Source organism: Crocuta crocuta, unplaced genomic scaffold (assembly GCF_008692635.1).
Source record: "Crocuta crocuta isolate KB4526 unplaced genomic scaffold, BGI_CrCroc_1.0 scaffold275, whole genome shotgun sequence".
NCBI classification, from domain to species: Eukaryota; Metazoa; Chordata; class Mammalia; order Carnivora; family Hyaenidae; genus Crocuta; species Crocuta crocuta.
In genome coordinates this window covers 1,769,521-1,779,472 of record NW_027530497.1, presented here as the reverse complement: position 1 = coordinate 1,779,472, position 9,952 = coordinate 1,769,521, and the positions used below count along the sequence as shown (strand labels likewise).

At 45.1% G+C, this 9,952-nt stretch overlaps 1 pseudogene across 1 annotated transcript; it reads right to left on the bottom strand.

Annotated features, from left to right (window-relative positions):
- Positions 1–6,806: 6,806 nt before the first annotated feature.
- On the bottom strand, positions 6,807–7,495 carry LOC144233688 (immunoglobulin kappa variable 4-1 pseudogene; annotated as a pseudogene). Its single transcript, XR_013335733.1, has 2 exons — positions 7,432–7,495; positions 6,807–7,225 (listed from the first exon to the last, which is right to left on the bottom strand). The product of XR_013335733.1 is annotated as an immunoglobulin kappa variable 4-1 pseudogene (transcript).
- Positions 7,496–9,952: the final 2,457 nt, after the last annotated feature.

The following is a 9,952-nucleotide window of genomic DNA, read 5'->3' as shown; positions in this document are numbered from 1 at the left end:
GAAAGCTGAACACTGGGTCAGAACAATGCCTTCCATGGTACCTGGAATGATAGACACAACAAATTTAACGGATGCACTGAGATCATGCCAGTGTAGGCCCATGTCTTTAGTGACCCCTGTAGTCAAAGTCATGAATGACACTATGAGTAACCAGAAAACAAGAGATAACTGGGCAATGGGAAACCTATACCGAATGCTTTAATTTCAGCCACCAAGAGCCTAGAGACAACAGAAGCATCGAGGCCACAGTGGGTTTGCCCAACATTTCTCTGTGTGCCACCCTCTCACCTGGAACCCAGAACGGCAGGATCCATACCAGGGGAGCCCTAGACCCCGTGTCTGATGGCTGGACTAGAAGCTGCTCCTCAGGGGCCCTGACCAGCTGTCTTTAAGGATGCTCAGAGCAGCCTGGAGCTTTGGCTAATGAGCACAACAGGCAAAGCAGGTCAGAAGACCTTGAGGTTGTGCTCAACGGGGACACGTGCTCTCACAGAACCCTGTGGGACTTGGGGTCACCAGACGTTTCCAACTGGAGCTCAAGCATGTCCCAGGAGACTCTGTGACCAGTTTCTTAAATCTTTGCCTTCTAGTCTGTCTGAGATGCCACATCTGGGAATGTCCTGGGGCTGTCTTAACATTAGCAAAGTTGTTTGTCTTAATCCCTATGATTAAAATTTCATATAAGCAAAATTGTGTATTTCAAGTTGTGATTATTATCAGGAAGAGAAATCCTTGGGATTATAAATAATGGAAACTGGGTTGCCTGGTTCAGATGGGAAAGGGAGATCGGCCTCACTGAGTAGACGGCCTCAAAACCATGTCCTGAAAAGTCATCAGAACCTGGAAAGGGTGAGAGGGGTGAGCATGGAAGTCTGGTGAAGGCTGTGAACCTACACTAATGAGTGAACTTGCCTCTGTTGGGTAAGACCAGTACTCTCTATCTAATCAATCCTGAAAGCCAAGGCCATGTCCCTCCCCCCCCCAACCCCTCACAGACAGAAGGGTCATTTTTGCTAAGAGTGCAGAACAACCAGTCCCCAACTTCCCGCTCACCCTATATCTAACACTAATGTGTCATGTACAGGCACCGGGACCAAGTAGAGAGGAAAAGCCCATGTGACCTCAAGCTCACAGGGCAAGAGGACAGCCTTTACCTACCACCTAAGGTCTTTCTCTCCCATGAAATAATTCTTTGTCTTCTGCAAGATACCTTCCCAAGTACCTATCCCCAAACAGGAGCAGGCTCAACCACACATGATGCATCCTCTTGTAACCCATAATTCAAATTGCTTGTCATTTGTCAGGGGTCAGGCCAGGCAAAGGGGGCAGCCCAGGGGAGGGGCTGGCAGGCAGCATCACAGGAGCCATCACAAGCCTTGACCCTGCCAGCTCTACCTTCATCCTCCGTGGGGATTTGCATCAACCTCTGCCCCAAATGCCTCTGCCACAGGTCCAGCCCTGTAGCCAGATGCTGATAATGGGGCTTCTCTAGGGACAGGGTCTGAGTAGCCTGGGGAAGGCAGGGGAGGTAATAAGATGGTGCCACCATCCCAGGTCTTAGGGCTCTTGCTTCTGTGTTTCAGGTGAAAGAATGTTCCCAAGTGGAGGGTTCCCTTGGGGCTGGTTTTGTGCTACCTAAGAAGAGCAGTTGTTGGGGTTTTTTTTGTATATTTATGACTGATTGATTTAGAGAGACTGAGTGTGTGCTCAAAAGCAGGAGAGAGAGGAGAGAGAGAGAGAGAGAGAGAATTCCAAGCAGGGTCCACACTATTAGCACAGGGCCTGACATAGGCTGAATCTCATGAACCGAGATCATGACCTGAATCAATTTCAAGCGTCAGACGCTAAACGGACTAAGCCACCCACACACCCCAGCACTGATATTTTAAACCTTCTCCCAACTCACACCCTGTGAACTGCTGACATGCCCTGTAGCCTCCGTCTCTTCTAAAATTTTCCTCAGCTTGTGCTCTCCCTCGGCAGCCCTCTCAGAGAGCTCCCGTTGCCCCTTTCTTTTGCCACTTCTAGACTTGCTACCTAAAACCTGAAAACGCAGCCTTTGAAATCCATATAGGTAGACTATGACACCAAGTACCACTCCTTCGTGCACACTAACACCAGGCCCAAGGTCTCTCCTCATTTCTGGAATGTTTTAGTTCCTGGCTCATAGACCCTCCCACATGCCTGCTGGTTTCAATGCACTCATATAGGATCCTTCCATTATCCTGCTCTCTCAGTTGTTAGATTCTCCTCCAATTGTCTCTTCACCACTTAATCTTGATCATTCACTCTCATGGCCATACCTTAGACACATCGTTAGAAAATAACGGCAGCTACTCCAGGTATTAAAATGCTAAGCATCTCAGGCTCACCCACTTCTAAGAGCTCTGCAGCTCACTCCACCTGCCTTGGCCATAGCCAACAATTTCTAGCTTTCATTAGACTGAGACCTGACATCTATAGGAAAATATATATTGTTTTGCCATGGAAAATTCGGCATGTCTGTGGTGTTCCTGTCTGGGTTATCTCTACCCCTGTTCATTGTCTTTGAGCTATCCTGCAACTCTTTCTATATTGTCGGTAACTGATAGATGATTCTGTCCTGTCTGTCATTCAATTGACTTCTTACCTCACCTTGGAAAATCACTTTGCCTCCATCTGCAATGCATTCCTTCACTCCATATGTGTGTTTTGACTTTTCCTTTGAACCAGTTACAACATCTTCCTAGTTCCACTCATGATGTGAGTGAAATAATTTAACATATGATCATTAATATTATATCTCCATGAGTCATAATTTTACTGTTTTCTGAAAATTATCATTTAACATATCTATTGTGACCTATCTACAATTTCCCTATTCCTATTCCTAATTCTCCAGTCCCTCATATTCTCATTTTCCTCCTTATTCAACTTAAATCCCATGATCCTTCTTTATAAGGACTCCTTTACAGACAAGAACTTCCTCACCTTCCATTATTTCATTTCATGAAACCTTCCATTATTGCATTCAGTCTCAACCTTCCACATGCCTACTAGAGAAAAACACACAGCAATTCTGACTTCTCCCAACCTCAGATTCATGACCAATCACTTTCTGAAGGCACTTACTCCAGCCCCACAAATCATATCTCATTTCCCTGATCTATTCAGTCTCCACCCTTTCTCTTTCCTTCTTTCTTCAAGACCTAACAGCTCCTCCCCCATCCTAACATAAAGCCAAGTACCCATTTCGTATTTCCTAGGTCAACATAGGGGATCAGAAGAGAACATCGACGGACAGTGCATTTGCCTTCTGATGCACTGGTATGGGTATTGCCACACTCTGCTTTTCTTCCTGGCACTGTGGGGAGGGGGACAGCACTCCCATCTGAGGCCACACCCTCTGAACCCATATCTTTTTCCTCCTCAAATGAATTGGTTGGCATTTCTTCTCCTTCCTGGATTATCAGTGTTCTCCTCTCTCTAGCATGATTCCCAGCAGTATGCAAACATCTCTTAAAAAAAAGAAAAAAAAAAACCACTCTGATATCACATCTCCCTGCAGTTATGGACTATTTCACTCTTGTCTTCACCATAAAGCTCACTGACGGAGCTGTCTACAGTCACCATCCCCAGATCTTCTACCCTCATTCCTTCTTGAGCTTTCTACATTCAAGGGCTTACCGCCACCATCTCATTGAAACTTCTTTTCTCAAGGTCACCAGTGACCTCCACATTGCCAAGTCCAATGGCCACAGGCAAGTCCTCATCTCACAAGACCTATCAGCAGCATTTAACACACAGACAACACCTTCCTCCTTATTATACCTTTCCACTGGACTCCAGGGCATCACAACATCTTGCTGGTCTTCCATCCCTCTGCTCCCTTGCAGACTCCTTTACTGTTTCTTCCTCATCTCTTCTGCCTCAGAGCTCAGCCCCTGGGCCTCTGGTCTAGGCAATGCATGTGCCACTGCTTATCATATTCCAAGCTCCAGTGCAATTATGTCCGTGAACCTTAAATTCGTATATCCAATGGCTACATGACAGCTGTATGTGGAGATCCAATACACATCTAAAACATAAAATGTCCAACATCAAATTCCTCATCTTCTTCCCCAAATCCACTCTCCCACAGTCTTCTCTATTGGAAGAGACGGCAAATCCACCCTTTTAGAACTCAGAGAAAAACTCTGGAGTCACCCTGAGGCCTCTTTTTCTCTTACACTCCTTGTCAAAACCATCAGCATATTGATATCTCTGTCTTCAAATACACCACTCCTTCCATCCTCCACTGCCACTGACACAGACCCGAGTTGTTATTCTCTTTAGCCTGGATAATAACAATGGCCTCCCAATGGTTATCTTTCCAGTGTGGCCTCCTAGAGAGATCCTGTTAAACTATGTACCAAAGTATGTCCTACTCTACTCAAAACTCTCCCACTTACCACATCATTCAAAGTAAAAGCCAAATCCTTAGTGAAGCTTTCAAAGTCCTTTATAAGGTAACCTCCCTGTGATTTCTTTGATCTCATTTCCAATCCTCTCACCCTTGTACACTCCATTTTGGCAACAGTGGCATCCTTCTACATCCCCAACATGCTGATCACATTCCCGCCTCAGAAATGTGCTGTTTNGGACTGATGGATGTGGGGGGGGATGGGCATGGAGGAGGACACTTGTGGGGATGAGCACTGAGTGTTATGTGGAAACTAATTTGACAATAAACTGTTTGTAAAAAAAAAAAAAAAGAAATGTGCTGTTTCCTCTACTTACAACCAACTACAACTTTACTGACTGGAAGCACTTCTATGGTTCCTTTCCTCACCACATTGAATCATTTATTAATCACACCTTCTCAATGCACACCTCAATGACCCTCCAGAGTAGATTGGTGGCAAATAGAGATCTCCCATTCTTTATCCCTCCCTCTACTCATGCCTTTTGCAATATAACCTTGCAGCTCCTTCTATCAAGAGCTGGAGTCAATTTACCCTCTTTTTCAACAGGATCAATTGCATCGATCATTAGAATGCATCCGATGGGAAATTGTGTCAGTAAGGTTAGACTTCAAGATGCCTCGTGTGCTTTTACTTTCTCACTTGTGGCCCTGCCACCTGTCACAGAAGGTTGGGATTAGTCTTCCACACAATGAGAGATATGAGGCCCAGTCTCCCAGAGAGCCACAGCAGATAGTCAGCCAGCCACACCAATGTGAAAGAGAGGAAAGAAATGTGAACCTTTCTGTAACAAAAGCACCTAGTTGACCTGTCACCTAACTTGAAACACACCAGCAAGCCAGCCAAGGCCAATGAAGATCAATCATGCCTGGTTCATATTAACACAACTGCTTGGCCAACTAATAAACATGACAGCAATAAAAATGCTACCATTCTAAGCCACTACATTTTGGGGGTGGTTTATTACATGACATAGCTAACCAATACACCATCTGATTTTAAATTTCTACTCACTCTTACCCCAGCAAGCTTTGAATCCCTTCATTTTCCTTTATAGCTCTTCCAAAGCAACATAGTAAGTATTCACTGATACAGGTATTTATTGTCTATCCTTCACAGCTGGTGTGAATGCATATATCTTTGCTCTTGATACATAATAAACACTCAGAAAACATATCTGCGGCACATAGAGGGCTCAGTTAGTTAAGCATCTGACTTCAGCTCAGATCACAATCTCACAGTTCTTGTGTCAGCTCCAAGTTGGGCTCTGTGCTGACATCTTAGAGCCTGGAGCCTGCTTCAGATTCTGTGTCTTCCGTCTCTCTGCCCCTCCCTCATTCACACTCTGACTCTCTCTCAAAAATAAACATTAAAGAAAAAACTGGAAAAAAAAACCCCACCATATATCTGGAATGAATGATATGGATGCTTTAACAATATTTCCAATCATTATGAGAAGCTGTTTTGTAAGTAAGAGTGTTCAGAGCACACTGTCCAGGTTGCTATGGTGTTTTCTGAAGCTAAATGGCATCAATCCATGTATCTCAGAAGGAGGTGAAGAAATCATACTAAAATTCTTGGGATTTTTCCTGTTTTTAATGGAAATGGGCATGTTAATTAAATGTTTTCCATGGGACCCAAGTTATGGAACACTTAGAGCTGTGAGTCCCTTCAGTCACAAAATTAGAACTGAATGCCCAAGGGAACACTTTAAAGAAAGAGGTGACAAATAGTGAAACAGGTGCTGAGGAATATTAGCCAATATATCTGGAGGGATGTGATGAAAGAATTAGAGAAGTGCCTTTGTGAGAAAGTACACCTGGAAGAAATGGACAGGAGAAAGGGAGGTCCCAAAGGAGATAGGGCAGAAATGAACATCAGGTGCACTGGCCAGAAAAACTGAAAAATAGGATCCACAGAGGAAAAGGGATGAGGGAGAGAAGGATGCTTCCATACACATAGGAGGTTTTGAATCTGACAGGTCAAAGGTTTAATATTGGGAAGGGCCAGAGTTGGAAGGTGACTGCGGGTGAAGAAAGAGACCAAGAGAATAAGGAAATACAAGAGAAATGTTCCGAGTCAAGGAGGCACAGGGAAGAGAGAATTCAGCCATCAGGGTGTGAAATTCACCAGATTCTTCACCAAAGGGTAGAGACAAACCTTGTGGGCTCAACTATGCCATCTGTCCATGCAAAACGCACCCGTTCATGTGACACAAAAACTCCTCACAACCTCTCTAAGACATCTTTACCACAGTTGTGTTCACTAATCTCCCAGTAAAGGGATCCAGAAAAAAGTCACCCCTTTAATTTTCCTCTGGGTCTTAAAGAAGCCTCGAAGGAAGAAGTCGGGAGAGGTGGCTTCTCAGGCAGACCCAGGAACGTGCGTGTTCAGTGCTGAGCAGGGAAGCAGCAGCAGGTGCAGCAAAGCCTCCCTGACCCAGGGCCTTGGGGAGGAGGTTTGTGTACGAGGCTGAAGCACTGTGGGAGTATAACTATTATGCTGCTGACAGTAGTAAGTCGCCACATCTTCAGCCTGGAGGTTGCTGATGGTGAGGGTGAAATCTGTCCCAGACCCACTGCCGCTGAATCGGTCGGGGACTCCAGACGCCCGGATGGATGCCTTGTAGATGAGCAGCTTAGGTCGCTGTCCTGGTTTCTGTTGGTACCAGGCTACGTAGCTGCTAACACTCTGACTGGCCCTGCAGTTCATGGTGACCCGCTGGCCCAGAGACCCAGCCAGGGAGGCTGGAGACTGCGTCATCGTGGTCGCCCCGCAGGCACCTGCAATCACGAGGAGGTAATGATGATACATAAGCAATTTAGCACAGACACCCTGAAATATGGCGTTTGAGAAGTCATGTACATGTCAGCACATAATTGGGGCTATTTTGTAAATAACCATTATTTCTCCTTATATCTTTAAAAATGTTTGTAACTCTAAAGTGATACTACTCCAAAAGGCATGTGGCAAATATGAAATTTCTCACCTGAGACCCACAGCAACAAGGATATGAGGACCTGTCTCTGTGACACCATCTTGCTGTCCCTGCCTGCCCGATGCAGCTTAGCTTACATGGCAAAGGCCCCTTTTATCAAGCCTGACCAGCTGCTCTGGGCCTGGGGGGCGGGGGTGGAGGGGAGTCTATGCAAAGCACCTGGTGAGTAAAGAAGCAAACTGCATGAGCAGTGGGTTATGAAAGTATCTAAAGTATATTTAGAGAGCAAAAAAGTCACCAAAAATATAACTGTGGAACTAGAAACACAGAAGTCAACTTAGAAACTCTTATAGCAACTTAGGAGTTAAAACAAAAAACTGCTACAAGATCTAATGGTGAGCATCTATTTGAAATTCAAGGATGTTGTTAAAGGGATTGAGTTTCAAAAAATGATGAGCTAGGCTCTTCATATCCATAATCCTGGTAAAATTATAAAATATACAGTGAAACAATAAACAAGCAATGGAAGGAAGGAAGCAAGGAAGGAAGGAAGGAAGGAAGCAAGGAAGCAAGGAAGGAAGGAAGGGAGGGGGGGAGGGAGGGAGGGAGGGAAGGAGAGAGGGAAGGAGGAAGGAAGGAGGGAAAGAGGGAAAGGAAGAAGAGAGGAAGGGAGGAAAGGAGGATGGGAGAAAAGTACGAAGGAAGGAAGGTAGGGTCAGAGAGAGGGAAGGGGAAAGGAATGGAAGACACAAGAAGAAAATGGAGAACTTTGGATCCAATGTTTTATAAACTCTCTGACCAAAAATATTGAGACTCCAAAGCCATTTTTTCCCCCACAGCTCTGTAAGGATGCTGCAAGCACTTGAGCTCGGTTTTGGAGCTGTGTAAAGGGCCAGTGAGATGGCAGAGAGGATCAGAACTTATTCACTGCAGGAGAAAGGTGGGACTCTAATTGGAGCTAAGAGAAGTCTGAATCCTGAATATTAGTTATTCTATTTTTTCAGTTCAATATTTCCATTTTGTGTGAAATTAGCCAGTTATTTAACTATAGGTTCTTTCAAGAAAACTTAGCTCCAGGGTGCCTGGGTGGCTCAGACAGTTGTTGAGCATCTGACTTTGGCTCAGATCATGATCCCGCAGTTCATAAGTTCAAGCCCCAGATCTGTCTCCAGCCCCACACTGGGCTCACTGCTGTCAGCACAGAGCCTGCTTTGGGTCCTCTGTCCTCCTCTCCCTGCCCCAACCAGGTTCCCATTCTCTGTCTCTATCCCTCTCGAAAATAAATACACATTAAAAAAAGAGAAAGAAAAGAAAATTACGTTCCATCCAATGGTTTGAGAAATCAGCTCAGGGTTGCCTGTTCCTAGTCCTGCTGTTTATTTTCCAGCAGAGGGAAGAGTGGGGGGTGGGAGACTTGCATTTCTCTTAAGAAACTGAGCGTGTATCACCATCAGGAGGGCCTAGGATTCTTGTGCTACGGGTCTACTGCATGTCCACCTACTGAACCTTTCCAGTCTTTTCTCTGATGTGGCGGATACATGGCACTTACTTGGTCAATTGGCACATTGGCTCTTACAGGGGTGTCCATGTGGCTTCTGCACTGCTTCTGGCCCTAAGAAATTTCCTAAGACCCAGGTATAATCTGAAACGAGTAGATCCTAGCTGGGGATCCATACCTCACCCTTACCTAGGACCAATTCTCCCATCACTCAGCCTCCTAGTTTGCCCCTAGTGATGCTAATTTTACGTGTCACCTTAACTAGGTTATCGCGCCTAGTGGTGTGGTCAAATGCCAATTTGGATGTTGTCCTAAAGGTAGTTTTTGATAGTTTTGATGTGATTAACATTTAAATTAGTAGATCTTGCATAATACAGGTGACTCTCCCTAATGAGGGAAGTGGCCTCGTCCAATCAGTTGATGGTTTTAAGAAGCAAGACTGAGTTTCCCAAAGGAGAAGCCATTCTTCCTTATGATGCAACAATAGAAACTCGGCCTCAGTTTCTGGCCTACAGATTTCCCACTCAAGGCTGCAGTATCAACACCAATCTCAATTTCCAGCCTGCCAGCGTGCTCTACAGACTCTGGACTTGACACCACCCACACTCAATTTTCACAATCTCTGTCTCCACGGATATCTCATTGGTTGTGCTTCTCTGGAGGATCCTGACTGATAATACTCTTCACATCCCCCAGGTCCCACCTCTTCACCCTGGAAGAATGCCCGGCGCAGCACTCGGTTCTGCCTCCCCACTGTCCTTTCCATAGATCATTCTTACCACTTCTCATACTTTTCAAAGCTCTCATGGGTCAGGACTCAACTGCTGGGCTGCATATATAGGACATCTAGCAAGACAGGGTGGGACATATCTGTATGCAAAAAACTTGAGGGAAAATCCAACTGTATTTCTTTTTTTTGTTTGTTTATTTATTTATTTTGAGAGAGCCAAGGGACTGTGTCCATCCAGAGCTTCCTTTCTTGACAATCCCAAAGCCTCAGACCTTCAATTAATCTAATATTGAGATCTCAAGGTGAAACCTGCAAAGGAATTTGTCCACAGCATGGCCTTTGAA